Source organism: Leptidea sinapis, chromosome 8 (assembly GCF_905404315.1).
Source record: "Leptidea sinapis chromosome 8, ilLepSina1.1, whole genome shotgun sequence".
NCBI classification, from domain to species: Eukaryota; Metazoa; Arthropoda; class Insecta; order Lepidoptera; family Pieridae; genus Leptidea; species Leptidea sinapis.
Window position 1 is genome coordinate 11,174,071 of NC_066272.1, and position 17,592 is coordinate 11,191,662.

Genomic DNA, 17,592 nt, shown 5'->3' on the forward strand with positions numbered 1-17,592 from the left:
CTAGCCTCTCCCGATAGTTATGAAGAAGTGTTCCTGTGCCTTCTCTGTATGATAATATTTTCAAACACTTATTTTGAACACTTTCAAGCCTATCAATGTGAACAGTGTAAAACGGAGACCATATACAACAACAATATTCTAGAGTACTTTTGATAATTGTATTAAATAAATATAATAAACAAAAATTGTTGTGAAATTCCTTTGAAACTCGACAAATGAATCCGAGAAGCTTATTACTTTTGTCTATAATATTCTCATAGTGAGGTCGAAATGTCAATTCATCGTCAAAAAGTACACCTAGATCCTTTACGATTGGTTTACGATTAAGTGTTTGACCTGACAGTGTGTAATCAATAAATATTCTGTGCTTTTTTCTTGAAAAAGACACAACACTACATTTGGAAATATTTAATGACATTTTATTTATGTTACACCAATTTGCTAATTCAGTCAAATCCTTTTGTAAAATCGTGCAATCTTTGGTATTAACAATATTATAATAAATTTTTAAATCATCAGCATAGAGTAATCATGGACATTTAATCTTCTTGATTAGATCATTGATAAAAATGACAAAAAATAAAGGACCCAGGTGTGATCCTTGAGGAACTCCAGAAGTGACTTTAATGGGACTCGATAGAAAGCCCTTGGCCGCTACTAATTGACTACGATTTGCCAAATATGAAGAGATCCATCTGAGTAAATTACCGTGAATTCCGTAGGCTTCTAGCTTGTGTAACAAGATTCCATGGTCAACCTTGTCGAAGGCCTTACAAAAACCTGTGTATATAGAATCAACTTGTCCTCCATTTGAAAAGGCGGTACATAAGTAGTTTTTATAGACCAGTAAATTGCTAGTGGTAGACCTATTTCTCACAAATACATGCTGCTGTTCAGAGAGGAATGGTCGAAAGTGATTGTAAATATATTTGTATATAAGAGATTCAAAAACCTTGGCCATAGCGGATAAGATACTGATCGGTCTATAATTTTCACAGCAAGCTCTATCGCCGCTCTTAAAGATTGGAATAATGTGTGCTTTCTTCCATTCATCTGGGAAGACTCCAGTAGTTAAAGATTTATTAAATAAAATTGCCAATGCATTGCTAATCTCATCCACACAGTGAATTAGAAACATGGGGGGAATACCGTCGGGTCCAGCTGACTTATCCTTATTTAGATTTTTAATTTTTTCTCGCACCTGCCCCTCAGTAATCACAACATTAGCCAAAGTATCGCTATTGGCAAAATCAAAGTGTATCTCAGTAGATCTTGAAGGGGTTGAATAAACAGATCCAAAATACGAGGAGAATAAATTGCATACCCCCTCACCATCGACTGAGGTTTGATTGCCATAAGTTATATTTTGGGGAATAGCAGGTCTGCCCTTTTTGTTCTTAGTGAAGGCCCAGAACGGCTTAACACTGTTTTATTTTAAGGAATTTGTAATGGAAGTGATGTATTTATTGTAACAATCCTTGGTTAGAATATGACATTTTTTTCTCAAAAATGAAAAAGTATCATAGTCCCTCGGATTTTTATATTTTTTGTACAGAGTGTGATATTTAAGTTTTTCATTTACACAACGTTTTAAGGCTGGACTGAACCAAACTGGAAATGCCTGGCTTTTAGATTTAACAAAAGGAGTATGTTCTTTTATTATATTACACAGCATATTGTAAAATTTATATATACAATTATTAACATTTGTATCACATAGTATTTCATTCCAATCTACTCGGGCAAGTTTGAATTTAATTTGGACAAAATCGCATTTGTGGAAATTAAGGCGTGCTTTTCCTTTGGCCTGTAGAGGCTTCACAAATTTATTTCCAGTCTCTATAACCAATACAGGGTGATACAAATCCGGTCTGGTCAAGGGGTCACCTCCCGAAACTTGTATTGTTTCAATAGAAGAGAGAGCTAAATCCAAGTATCTATTATTTTTGTTAGGGATATTATTAAACTGTTTATGGTTACAAAGGTTCATTGTATCAATTAATTGTTCTGCTCTAGAATTTTGTGGTTTAGTTGGTCGTAGTACGGATAGTGAGCTAGAGTACGTCCAAGTAACACCCGGAGTGTTAAAGTCCCCGATCATCAAGAAGTCTTCATTGGGTGACTCCAGTAATATCTTTTGTAAACATGAATGAAAACTAGATATATGTTGCGAATTTAAGAAAGGTGGTAGGTAACACACACAAATATTTAGGTACTTGAGGTCTTTCAAATGCACTTTAATCCAAATATCCTCAAATTTACTTTCAAGATGCTGAATTCTTGCCGCATTTAAAATCTTTTTGACGCCTATAAGAACACCTCCCCCTTCATTTTTATGGATAATAGTGCTGTTACGATCAAAATACATCATACCTGTCGTCCAACAGCTCACCGTCGAAAACGCAATTATTATTAGTTTCTGTAAGACATATAAGGTCAAAGTTGGCATTAAGATTATTTAAGTAAAATTCTGAAATTTTAGTTCTTATTCTATTAAAGTTTTGATAGTATAGAAGTACCATTTTTAAATTTTTATATAATCCAAGTATGTAGACAAAAAGTCATTGAGTTTATACAAAAAAGAAAAGATTAAAACCTAATCACTCTAAATTCTTAAGAAAATCTAATTTTTTTACTCTAATGGCCTGTGAGTCATCTTTTTTCCGGAGATAGATATAGCCATGGTTTACCCAACAGTATTTATAACCTTTTTCTATACGAAATTTTCTAGCCGCCGAGTGTAATAACTTTATTTTAGGTGATAAATGTTCCGAGACATATACATAGCTCTTATCACCAGGGATTCCCAGATGAGTAGTGTTCAGCTTATTTTGTGTGTGATTTTTATTGAAGCGATGCACAGCAGATAATACTGTGTCCCTTTGACGAGGCGAAGACAGTGTTATAAGAATATTGCGTGGTCGATTGGATGTAGCGTTAATTTTGGCAACGCGACGACACGCTCGAATATCAATGTCACCCAAATTTATTTGCAATTCCTTACATAATTTCAAGAAGATAGCTTAGACATTTTCATTTTTCTTTTCAGGGACATTTTGCACTTCCAGATTATTATCACGAGAAATTTTCTCTAAGGTAATTAAGCGATTTTGTATCTCATTACACTCAGACTTTAAACGGCTTTGTTCAGATTCTAAGTTCTTAATAATTTCATTTTTGTCTGAAATGATGTTCTTGAGATCACATTGTTGGTGGTTCAAGAAGTCTGTCGATTCAGTAAATTCGTTCTTAAGTGTATCTAGCAACTCTTCCTTTAGTATGGGCAAGACCAGATTTATCTCACTTTTAATCATAGTTTTAACCTCTTCTCTCAGAAGACTTTTTAAATTATGCATGAATTTTGAATCAAGTGCAAGCTTCGTATCAATCAATGAACTTATATTATTTAACAATGATTCATTTAAGGTACCGCGTGGTGAACACTGTGGTGAGTTATCATAGGTGAACTCCGTTTTATTTTTATTAATGTCTCCTTCAACTACTGGAGTCTCCGAGATGTAGCTTGACCCTTTCTTACCACTCTGTTTGCAATAAGTGCACCTCCATTTGGCTTTATTCATAGGCAAAATCTTAAAGAACAAGTGCCAAGAATACTGGCAGCATTTCCACGTTGGATAGCTAGGCTGATCCATTGACCGAAATAGCTGCCAGCGCTTGGGTTGTCAGTAGCCCTATTGAGGCAAGAAGATAGTACTTTGTACTTTCTCTGCCTCTAAGATCGTCATATTTGCGACGTTTGCTATCTTCGGCAGTTGAAGCAGCAGCCCCAGCACCAACTGACGTAACTTCGACAGTAGAAAGAGCCTGAGTGTCGACGCAAGTCGCGTCCCACACCAGCGCCCTTCCGCGTCCCCATGCCACCAGCGTCAATCCATCAGGACGCTTGCCATCGCGGTGGATAATATTACCGAAATAGCTGCCAGCGCTTAGGTTGCCAGTTGCCCTATTGAAGCGAGAAGATAGTACTTTGTACATTCTCCGCGCCTCTGGGCCCCACGGGCCAAGTGTCTCGACACCAAACGGCACAAAGAAGGAGAAAGAAAAAAGATAGAAGTACTTGTATCACTTAATCTCCGCAAAACAAAGTAAGTATTTATTTTTTGGCAAATTTTTGTTTTACTTTTACATCCTTTGTCATTGAGGAGAATGCTGTACGCTGTCGTTTATTGATAAGATTAAAGAATATTGCAATATAGAGCTATCTGTCTTAACTATAACTTAACAAACACATTAATAAGTATCAAGCGTTATAAAGAAGTGCTTTCCACAGAGTGACCCGCTGGTTCGAATCCCAGAAAAATTATCAAGCAATGTAACAAGCATTAAGATTCTTCTGGAAGTCCAGATGCTTGCAAGGTCTGGGTGTTTTCCCGGTGACGTGTAAATAAATATAAAAGAAAAATGCTACAGAATAGCTATGCAATTTAGAGTGATAACCCTCACTTCTGGGATTAATTTAATTTGTGTGTAATGTGGTCTTAAGATTTCCTTGCGCACTGTTACATCTGGCCCATACTTCTATACGGATGTGAGGCGTGGACTATAAAAGAAGACCTCAGAAAACGTATAGAAGCTTTTGAAATGTGGGCATATAGACGTATGTTGGCCATAAGTTGGACCCACAAGGTTATAAATGTGGAAGTTCTGCGCCGCGTCAATCAAAAACGTGAACTCATGCAAACTATCAAGATAAGGAAAGTCGCATATTTGGGGCACGTGCTTAGGCACGAGAGGAACAAACTCCTACAACTCATTATGATGGGAAAAGTTGCCGGAAGAAGAGGCGTAGGTCGCAGAAAAAAGTCTTGGCTGCGCAACATCCGAGAGTGGACTGGCATTGCGAGTCCGGCAGAACTATTTCGCCTCGCGAAGGGCAAACAATTAAAACTACCAAGCTGACCGCTAGTCGGAGAGGCACGCGAAGAAGAAGAAGTCTAATTAATCCCAGAAGTGTGAGTTATCAGTTATTACTTTAAAAAATTACTAACTAATTGTTCAGATTTGAAACAGCGAAATCTTATGTCAATTTTCTAATATGCAAATATTGGGGTTGAGCAGGTTATCAACTGTAAAATAGATCCTGTAGATGAAGCCACAAACTGAGACTTGAACAAAGACATATCAAGATTTATGAACTTTATGTCATTTGAACGGTTGGCTAAGTGGGAGAGCGCTCGTCGCGGGTTCGAATCCGCATCGTGAATAAATTTTATTTTCTAATTAAATTTGTGTAAAGATACTTTAAGGAATTTACTTAGTTCAAAAACTTTATCACGGCGCACTAAAAAATGTAGTTTCTAATTGTTCCATAATAGAATCGATCATGGAGGCACTCGAGGGATGGTGTAGCAGAGATATTCTTTTCAAATTAGCTCACGTCTTGAGCCTGTAGAGGAAGTACAAAAGAAAGTAACCCAAAAGGGTTTCGGCGCTAAAGGAAAAGCAATGATATAGCTGTGAAATATTTGTGATTCCTCTTGTACAAGAGAGTATGGGCTGCGGTGATCACTTACCATCAGGTGACTCGTATGCTCGTTTGTCCTCCTCTTACATAAATAAATATATCTATATATATATATACTATTTGAACCGACAGACGTTACTCGTAGCTCTGTTCATAATAAAATATAATCCTTGCGGGTGGTATCTTAACTGCCCTCTATTTGGCGAAAGGAATATTCCTAGCAAATTACGAGTCTCTAAGCTTTATGACTCTAGAAATATCGTGATGAGTCAATATTATATAGGTGGAACTCTCTTATATATATACCTAGTCTTGCCATTAGTAGTGAAAAAAAGAAATGAAAAATTTCTATTCCAAAAAACATTAATTACAGTGTGTTAGTTTAATACTTAAATATAAAACAATTTAAAATAAAAAAAGGTTATTCGAAGTGGTCTCCATTGGTTGCAATACAGTTGTTTTCATATTTCATTTTTATTTTAAATTATAACTTACAATATTTATAGATTTTAGTTTTTAAATTGTTAAAATTACTGTCTAATAAACGTAGTAAAAATTATGAATGCTGTGGTAGCTTATAAGTGAATTAACTCTTATCCATATTATTATTATATTTTAAGTTTAAGCATGTAAAGAATGTAATTTGTTAGTTGCCCAAATAAATAAATAAATAAATAAATACAGTCCTTTAAACATTGAGGCAAGTTATCTTGAGCACCAAAATATGTCCATACAAAACAAATATTGGAAATAAAATTAATTTTGGGTCCCAAATCGAAATAAAAGCTATCCTATCTTTCTAGTTGGACTAAACTGTACCCCATGAAGTAATCACCATTAAAATCCGTTCATTAGTTCACTGAAAACCAACATCAGGACACCTATGTGATGTGCTTAATTGTATATGCTATTATGTGAATAAATAACTTTCTATCAGCGGCTTTCAATATGATATCTAGAATCAAAGATTATTTGGAATCCAGGTTTATGTCGTCAATAACTAGTTCCAAATATAAAAATACGACGCTAAAAGGAAAGATACGTCATCTCAACAATGGATTGAAAAAAAAAGTAAGCGTTCCGCAGATCAGGTATTGGAATGTCAAAAGCAGGAAATGGATTTAAATATCAATCTCGCCAATGTCGGATTGCGATTTTATACAGAAATTGGGCTTTGATAGATTAGAAATAAGATCTATTTTTGAAAATACTGATTTGCTTGCTCTGATAGCTGTTGCGTTCCAGTCTTATTACATAGTTAGTTACACAACTCTTTGCGTGGAGACGACTCGACCTCCCGATAATACGGCAGTTTTTTATAAACTGTTTATTATTAATCATCATTAATTATATTTTTATTTATCAAATTCAATTCGGGTAAAGTCGGGTGGGAGCACTAGTGTTATATACATATATATACATGAGCAGCTGTACACAATCATTGTTATACCATTAATATTCGCGACGCTCCAGATATCTTGTCCACTTGTCTTGTTTGCAGAAACATTGAATTAACTAATTGCTTACAAGATTAAACTTGTAAACAATGAACATGTAAACATATTAATTTCACATAATACATTGCATATACTTTGAGACATTATTGATTATATGTATGATTTTATAATTATTTAACTTAAAATATATGAGTCAATGCATATCTTAATATATATAAATCCAGTTGTTGTTTATTTTTAGTGAACTCCTAAACTAATGAACGGAGTGCAGTTTGGAGATAGGATAGTTTTTATTTCGATTTGGGCCCCTGATTTCTATGAGAGAATTTAATGACGCACGGTTTGACAGTTTTGCTGTGAAACAATTTCATTATAACATCAGGGAGTAAATTGTACGAAATAATTCTTGATGTTATGAAATATTATTGACAAATTCATAAAAAACAGTATTTAATTTATTATTTACAGAATAACGTCCGTCGGGTCAGCTAGTTATTACTATAAATTGTTGAAAGTGATAAACTTCAGTTCAAATTCATTCACATCACGTCGGATTCGTTTATTAAAGAACTAGCTGACCCGACAGACGTTATTCTGTAAATAATAAAAAAAAAACTCTTGCGGGTGGAATTACGTAAAATCCGTTCTTAGCTGACCTCTACTCGGTGAAAAGAATATTCCTACCATATACCAATTTCAAGTCTTTAGCTCTAATGGTTCCAGAGATATCGTGATGAGTGACTATATACGTGGAAATCTCTTGTATGTACAGGGTGTCCCAAAGTTATGGGACATGAAGGGAAAGTACCTTAAATATCGAAGATAGGCTATTTTACTGAAAGAAGACAAAAAATACCCACTTAATTGACTACTTTCTCTTAAAATACTATGTTACTTAAGAAGAGTTATTAGTTTTTGGCCATTCTTTCGATTGGCATCATAAGAGTAGGGGTGTTTTTTTTTACATTTAAGTCGGTTCGATTCCCAGACGAGGCAAGTAATTTTTAGAAAATCTTTGAATGCAGAATTACTAACTTTTAAAAATATCATAAAGCCTTCTTATAGTGAAATAGCCTATCTTCGATATTTAAAGTACTTTGCCTTCATGTCCCATAACTTTAGGACACTCTGTATATAGATAAGAGTACGCCTCTACCTTTCACTAGTTGAAGTCGAGTGGAAAATTATTATTTGTATTATTCTTATTATTATTAGAAAGAGGCAAAAGTTTTTGTCATCATTGAAAGGTCTTTTCAAATGCCGTCACCAGGCACTAGCTATAGTTTTCTACAAATATTAATGATTAAAATGGTAAGAACGAAGACACTACAAAATCTCAATAATCCGAATTTAAATTAAACTTATAACACCACATTTGATTATTAGATATATGATAGTTAGTTCATAAAATCATCATTTTATATTTCTTTTACTGTGGAAAGGAAAACGCCTGTTAGTAGAATTAGTTTATGCCAAAGTATATATTTTACGACCCACATTAGAAAACATTAGCTTGTTGAGATAAAGCAAAAACTAATCATTTCACAATTTATTTAAATATGCAAAGTGACGCAACAAAAATACTCAAACGTTCCAACCTACCTTGCATGAAACGTGCAGTCTTTGATGGATTGACAGATGACGGCTATAATCGTGTTAAAAACGGAGATAGCCGAAATCCACTAAGTTTTGAGCAACTGTTTGCTTTAAAACTTAGCCGGATTATACTTCCTCGCCATGTTGTAATTACTAGTTCAAACTTATGTCAAATCTCTGCACGTTTCATACTAAGCTAAATTTAAATTTTTAGATATATTATATACATAGTATTTACATCATCTTTGCTATATTGTATTTGTGAATATATGTAATATATAGTGTATAATAATAATATTGACACACTGTTACAGAAATTATCTTGCCCCAAACGAGGCATAGCCTCTACTATGGGTACAAGACAACGATATATTTAATACAATATACTTACTTAAACTTACATAAATACATATAAACATCCATGACTCGGAAACAAACATCCATATTCATCATATAAATGATTGCACCTACCGGGATTCCAACCCGGGACTTCTAGCTTAGTAGTCAGGGTCACTAACCATTCGGCTATATGGGTCGTCGTATAGAACGTCATTGGTACTCTGCGAATTCTTTTAAGTTTTTGAAGTTATCAATGAAGACATTGTTTTAAATTTAACAACAAAAGCAGGGCCCTCTAGGATCAGGATCTAGGATCAGTACCACAAGTACCACACGATCACGACCTTCTTAAATTACTCCAAGCAGATATTTATGTCCAAATTTGCCAATGTAAATAATACACATTTATTTCACAAAACTAAAATGGTAATGAATGGAAATAAAGAAAATACTATGTAAATTCTTGTGATGTAGTATGGAAATGAAGTAGCGGCCCTAAAACAAAACTTACGAGCTCTAATATAATCCGGCGGATGCTTTTGTTCGGGAACGCTGAATCTTTGAATTCGGTTCAAGTACAGAATGTATGGGTAAAGGGGTCTATATTGGGGGTATAATATTGGGATGATATTGATTTTAAGTTTTCAAGTTTTAAGTTAGATGTAGGTCACAAGTGAAAATGTCTTGATAACTGGTACACAACGTTTTTAGGGCTCCGTAGCCAAATGGCAAAAAACGGAACCCTTATGGATTCGTCATGTCTGTCTGTTCGTCCGTATGTCACAGCCACTTTTTTCTGAAACTATAAGAACTATATGGTTGAACCTTGGTAAGTAGATGTATTCTGTGATGGGATATTTTGAGGGTTCCCCATACCAAGAACAAAAATTAAAAAAAAAAAAATCTAACCCATAAGTGTGGGGTATTTATGGATAGGTCGTCAAAAATGATATTGAGGTTCCTATAATCATTTCTAAACTGAGTAGTTTGCGCGAGAGACACTTCCAAAGTGGTAAAATGTGCCCCACCCCCTGTAACTTCTAAAATAAGAGAATGATAAAACTAAAAAAAAATATGACGTACATAATGCCATACAAACGTCCACCGAAAATTGGTTTCAACGAGATCTAGTAGGGTTTTTTTTTAAATGAAGCTCATTTGCGCTGTATGATTTTGGGCAACGATTTTTTGCCTTTTTCATTTTAATAAATTAATATCATTTTCCGTTCTATATATTTTTTATATTATGTTACTTGCTGCTAAGGAACCCTTCATGGGCAAGTCCGACTCGCACTTGGCCGCTTTCTTACAAGACTTGCCTAATCTATACTAAAGTAATTCTAAGGTTTACACGAGATTCAATGTTTCAATTATGGGATTAGATAACATTAACTCTTCATTCACGGTATTAGCTCTTAATAATTTTAATACATAAATTTTTGCTATTCTAACTTCGTAAATATTAGCTATAATATTTACGAAGTTGATAATAAACGCTTCTTCTCTTCTGAAGAAACCGAGTGTGAAAATATTTTTGCCTTCACGGTTTCAAGTGTTATACCGTCTCATAACTTTTTAGTTGAAATCCCGCAGATTTGGGTATCGCCCGCACCTCCGCGTAGTTTCCTAAATAATATATTTTAAAAACAATATATTAATCAGGAAACAACGAAAACCAATGTTTCATAATTCTTTCGTCCGTCCTAACGTTTGTCAATGGGCTGTACCTATCTCTTAAAACGCAGTAGCTGAAATTTTGATAAAGTGGTTATTAAGTTATTGCCCCAATAACAACTTATAAGAACAAATCAAAACGAAGATCAAAATCAAAATTCAAATTTACAAATGTGTATGTACACACCTATATATAATAAAAAAAAAACATTTAAATTTGCTTTCGCAAAATTTCCAGTGTCGCATAACCAGCCTTCCTATCTTCTGTCCATAGTTCAGCAATTTTCATAAGTAAAATTTAAGGGCATCCCCTTCAAAATTTTGAGATTGCTGAGACGCTTTCATTGCATGCCCAGGTAAAATTTTTTTTTCCAAAAAAAAGACATCCACTGCTGGACAAAGGCCTCCCCCAAAGATCTCCGTGATAATCGGCACTGCGCTGCTCTCATCTATTGAAATTAATTTACATTAATAGTTTAAAAGTCCGGGACAGCTGGTTTGATAAAAAGCTCTTATTTACAAACAGATTATCAAATTTTGTTTATATGTATGGGTGAACAGGAAGCCGTTTATGATCATTTATATCGTTACAAATCTCTGCATAATCCTTTCACAATTTGAAACTCGTTGTAGCTGCTAGATTTGTATAATTTTTCATTTCAGTGAATTAAGTTATGGTTTGTTTAAAACATTCCCAACTTAAATAAGTCATAATATTACCGGTCCAAGAGCTCAACTTATATTATAAAATTCAACTTCGTGCTCATTTGTTGATCTACTTTCCTGTACAGTTACTTAATAATTTTTCGTCTCATGTAGCTTAATTGTTACAGGTTAATATTAGACAGCTTTTGATAATGGTATAAATTTATTTATTCAAACAAAACAAATTTTATAACTATATTTAAAATACTATGACTACATAAAATTAAAACTATCATTACGTGGAAGCGTACCTAAAATACTGGCAGCATTTTTGCGTTGGATAGCTAGGCTGATCCGTTGACCGAGATAGCTGCCAGCGGATTTCCATGACACCATTTTGTATTTTATTTTATATTAAGGCTTCTAGCATTTATTGATTATTTTTTTTATAACAATACGGTTGAAATATTGTTAATCTTATTTCTATTTTATTCGTTTTAATTATTTCATTTTTATACGCCATCAAAGATAAGTAATATTTTATTATAGTTTCTATTGTTTGCTCCAAATATTGTGAGTTGTCCATTGACGTACAAACACACTCAAATATTCTCAGAAGCAAAACTCTGCCTACGCGTCTATTAGGCAGAGTTTTCGTTTAGTTGTGTTTTGACAGCGCTTTGAATACAACGCCACGCAATGAAAGTGTGATCAGTGAAAAACTGAAAAAGTTTGGAGTTTCGTTTTTCAGGTAAGTGACCCTTAAAGTTAACAAAATTATTTAACTATCACGTTAGTTAATCACCGTTTTAAATCATTTTGCTAAATGCTTAGTTATAATTCAATTGCTAAAACAAAATACATCGCCAAATTGTGCGTAAGAGACGCACCATAATCAAGAACCTTCTTAAAAGAGAGTTTGCATATTACCAAAGGGGATGTTAATACTACGTAAAAACATAATTAGAGTCGGGACTGCCTAAGTAAACATTTAAATTCAGTTTAGTATGAAACGTGCATTTGACATATGTTAGAAATAGTAGCAAATACGGTATGGCGATTGGCGACGAAGTATAATCCGGCTAAGTTTGAAAGCGGAGAGTTGCTAACGTAGTGGTTTTCGGCTATCTCCTTTATTTACAAGATTATAGCCGTCATATGTCAATCTTTAACCAGATTCCTGCCGCCAAATTCCACCTTCGCACGACACGCCACAAGTTAAGATATCATCCTCACCATCTGGATGTGTGGCGGTCCTCCACAGTGCGGTTTTCAAGGAGCTTTCTTCCACGTACTACAAAGCTGTGGAATGAGCTTCCTTGGGCAGTGTTTCCGGTACGATACGACATGGGTACCTTCAAAAAAAGCGCGTACACCTTCCTTAAAGGCCGGCAACGCTCCTGTGATTCCTCTGGTGTTGCAAGAGATTGTGGGCGGCGGTGATGACCCGTACGCTCGTTTGTCCTCCTATTCCATAAAAAAAAATCTATAAATGACTGCACGTTTCATACAGTCGAGTGAATCGTTTTTGTCTTAGAGATTTTCGCTAGGCTGATATTACTGCGACCAAATAAAATGTTAATTTGAATGAATATTTTAATGTTATCTTTATAAGTTAACGCCGCTTGGACATTTTTGACGGCGTTTTATTAGGCAATTATGAGTCTAGTTGCTTAAAGTACGTCAATGGATTTATCTTCAATATTAACTGCGCTAAGATTTGTTAGTCTACAGGCAGAATGCACATATGGCCCACCCGCATGACTTAAGCGCTTATTACATTTCACTGAATTTAGACGTCTTAATTCAGAAACAACTTACAACTTAGCTTCTGATCACACTCTCCTAAATTTAGTTACTGAATTAAACATTTAAAGCGCGACGAAGTTAGACGTGTCGTATATGAGGATGACTCCACCAAAAATTGGCCTTTGCCTAGCCCTGGCGGTTGGCTCAAAATGAAGAACACGGGTGATGGAATATTTATTACTGCGCGGAAAGCTGGCAAAAATGGACATTATGTGTATTTTAGATCCATCGGAAAACATTTCCTTTAGAAATGATCTATGAATGGATTCGAGATCGTTTGACATATTATTCAATCTTCTGACACCTTTTATTCAAAAGCTTTTGCTTTTTTATCCTACGAGACAGTTTTAGTGCACAAAAAAGATTGGTCGTAACAATAAGATTTAGTTCATTACTATCCCAACACCTGCTGACAAACATATCCCTGAAAATTATTGGCCTATTACCGAATAATAATTCGGGAATATAAAATAAAACTTAGATACGTCACCCACGCACGAAGAGCTACGAGCGACTGAAAGTGAATTTAGTAACTTAACACGATTGCACCTGCCCTAATGCGTTTCTAATTAGCCTTCTAAATGATACAGTCAGACAGATACCATTCTTATTTCTGAATTTAGGATTCTAGCTTGCTGAATGCGATTATACTTGTCTAAATTGAGTAACGACTGAATTCAGACGACTAAATTCAGTAAAGATGAAGACGTAATAAATGCTTTATACTTTTATTTTGCTTGAGGTAATTTGTCTAATCGACATAAAGTTTAATATAAATTATTTTTATTAAGGGACTAATTAAAGGGATTACAGGGCATTTATCTTGGGAACCAAAGCGGCTAGTAATAACTCTTTTAAGACTGGCGTTATAAATCAGTAAATTTGGAACATTTTCTTTCATCCCCGAACCCGAATATATTTCTAATGACATCATCTTAATTTTTGGTGTTTAATGAAGGTTATAAAAGCAGTCGAAATTTGTGTGGCCATAACTTCATTCTAGATTCTTCGATATGAATTTACTAATAAGTATTTCATTTGCATGTTTTTTTTTTATTTTCTTGTCAAAAATCTAAATTAACAGATTTTTGTTTTTATATAATCTGTTTATTATTTTTTTGTCCAAATTGGTTATTTATTAATAAACTGTTGTAAGGTGTACGAATTCGAAAAAAAAAAAACAATTTTTATTAAATGAAAATTACTTTATAATTTATTTATATAGATATATAATTTATTTGCATAGATAGGCCTTTTGTATGATATCTGGAAATCATAATAGATATAATAGTTATTATAATAGTTATTTTTTTTTTCTCCAAATAAATAAAAATTACTATTCCAATGTAGCGTGAGCTCAAATCAATATGCGCGAGCAATCTAATAAGGGTTCAGTTCAAGCTGGATATATGTTCAAATCTTGTGGCCTGTTGTATTATTAAAATCTTAGATTAAGGATTGGCCTCTGCTGCGCTCCAACTAGATACCGCACTACCTAAGAACAATAGTTTTATAATACGGCAACAATTAGATACTTGTTGCGTGGCATCTTTACACTCCCATGGCATCCTTAAAATTTTGTTACATACGGTTCTTGTTTTTACATGGAAATAATTAATAAAATACAAAATACTTACTGATGATATGTGATCCCAGTGTCTTTCTTATTTCTTGTAGTATTATTTTTACAAAGTTTTACTAAGCAACGTGGCATTTTAGTTTCAATTACTAGCGAAGTTTAACAGAACACGTGGAATGTCAACGTCACACATTGTTCAAGACTGGCTCGAGTACGCCCACTTGGGCGTAGTATTAGTTGCCGCACTTTGAGACTTCGCTTGCGGTATTTAGTTGGAGCGCAGCGACGATCAATCCTTAATCTAAGATTAAAATATCTCTGGATACAGCTACAGTGTACTTTTCTCCATTATTTTACCATTAAAGTCGCCCATTACGATAACATTTTTGTGGGAATTTAGAACAGCTTTTCGTAGATCGTCATAAAATCTTTCAATTTTTTTTTAAGAGAGTGGCTGGCCCGGAATGGATAAGAATGGTGAAAGAGAGAGAAAGATGGAAGTCTTTGGAGGAGGTCTATGTCGAAGAACAAGCTGTTAAGAAAATAGTAAGCAATTAGTTAAGGATATATATTTAAAAAATGTTATTATTAGTAACAGCAATAAAGGATTATTTTATTTTTATTTGGATACAGCTAGAATCAGTAAAACAGAGTGTAGCCTACATCACGACATAATAGAACATTGTTCACCAACGGATGAATGAGTGACGCTTCCATGAGGGCGAGGGTACCATTGTCTGTTTGTTGCATCACTTTACGTTACGTCACAATTATTTGTACAACGATTATACTTTTTTTTTAATATTGACATAACTTGACACAAATAAATTTTATTGCCCCAAACTAGGCACAGCCTGTCCTATGAGTACAAGACAACGATATTATATTTAATACAATATAGATACTTTTTTATTATTATTTAACCGACAGCACATGAAAAGTAAACTAATTACAAAACTAGTATGCGATGGAAGACTACCACTACTACTGCAGGTTCACACTATTTAAGTTTTTTTTGTAGGACAGTAAGGGACAAGACGAGCAAGCCGTTGAGCTGATGGTAATTGATACACCCTGCCTATTACAATCCAGTACCGCTCAGGATTCTTGAGAATCCCAAGAATTCTGAGCGGCACTACAATTGCGCTCGTCACCTTAAGATGTTAAGTCCCATTTTCTCAGTAATTTCACTAGCTACGGCGCTCTTCAGATAATAATGTTTACACATTACTGCTTCACCGCAGAAATAGGTAGAACATTTACTGATTTAATTACACTTATAATTCTTATAAAGATTTTGTGGTTGTGTGTATATGAGTATATGTGTGAAGTGTTACTCAAGTACTTAGGTACTTAAGCATACATAAATACATATATTGTATAATAGGTTACTCATATAAATTCAACCAAATTACTTATGCTATCAAAACAAATCTTATAATTATATTTACAACACTATGATTAAATTATATTAAAATTATCATTACGGGGAAGCGTAGCAAGAATACTGGCAGCATTTCCACGTTGGATAGCTAGACTGATCCGTTGACCGAAATAGCTGCCAGCGCTTGTGTTGTCAATAGCCCTATTGAGGCGAGAAGATAGTACTTTGTACATTCTCTGCTCCTATAGGCCCCACGGGCCAAGTGTCTCGACACCAAACGGCATTATATTTTATTGTAAAAGTAAAGTTTTAAATTTTGTATCGGTTGGACGGACTTTCATGTTCTCACTAACTTTTACAACAAAAACATGTGAAAAAGGTTTTTCTTTTTGTATCTACAGTACTTCTTTTTCATATAACTTAAGAGGAATAGTAAGCATATATCAGAAATCTTAGAACGTGTACCTATAACGAGAGTTTCGCTAAAAAATTTAAATAATTTAATAATATTTTACAAAAGAAAAAAAAGAACAAAGTGCAAATTATGAAAGATTATTTAGATTGGTTCAATTTTTTGTTACCTCGACGGGAAAAGGCGACTCGTTACAGAAACAATTTGTAAACAACACGGCCTCCGCATAATATGATGACTTATCTCGGCTTTAAAAGCAGAGACATTCAGAGAATGATAGAACCAATTGTTCTGTTTTTGCCAGCCGTTAATTTACGTTGTGAAGAAGCCTATGAATACGCGTTGTTACAATATTATAATTTTACAAAAACTGCATTTAAATCACCATGGGTACCTAAACGATGAGATAGATTGGAACTAGATAATGATTGTTTTTATAAGTAATGAAATGATGACATGAAATACCACAGAAAAGATTACTATGACAGTTGTATCTCTCTCAGGCCACGTGTCATGACGCGAACTTAACATTTTACATCCATCCCAAGAAAAGTGCTCAACGCCGCTAAACAAGTTTTCACTTCACCGCTACCATACTTATGTTCTCCTGGTATCTATGCAGTAATTACGTCGTGCGAATGACGTCAGAATACATTAAGGTATACTCCCGTCATACATAAGACAATCTCTTCATCAACTATGATTGCCTGGTATCAAAGCACTGTATAAAATTGTACGAATTTCGATCAGGATTTCATTATACCCATCCCAAGAAAAGTGCTCAACGCCGCAAAAGTAGTTTTCACTTCAAAAAATTCTGAAAAGTAAATAATCCGGCTGGTGATCGCAGTAGATGGTGGTAATGTTCTCTCGGAGAGTGCTACTGCCCATCCTCCGTTCTTTGTATACCTTTGTCACCTCTTCCGACACCAACAGGATGTATGACTTTTCGACTTAACTCGAGTCGAAAGAATGCCACTATATATTTATCCTTGCATATCGTATTAAAATGATTGATATCAGATTCTATTATACTATGATTTGAGATGAGAAGATTTTACATGTTACCTTATAGAAGACATTTAAAAAAAAGTTAAATAGATTATTATTAACTTTTCGACGTTATTAATCGCTTCAAGGTAATAGTTATAACAAACCTCTATGCAAAGCTGAAGGATTTATATGAAATGTCCCAGAAACTATTCTGTTTGG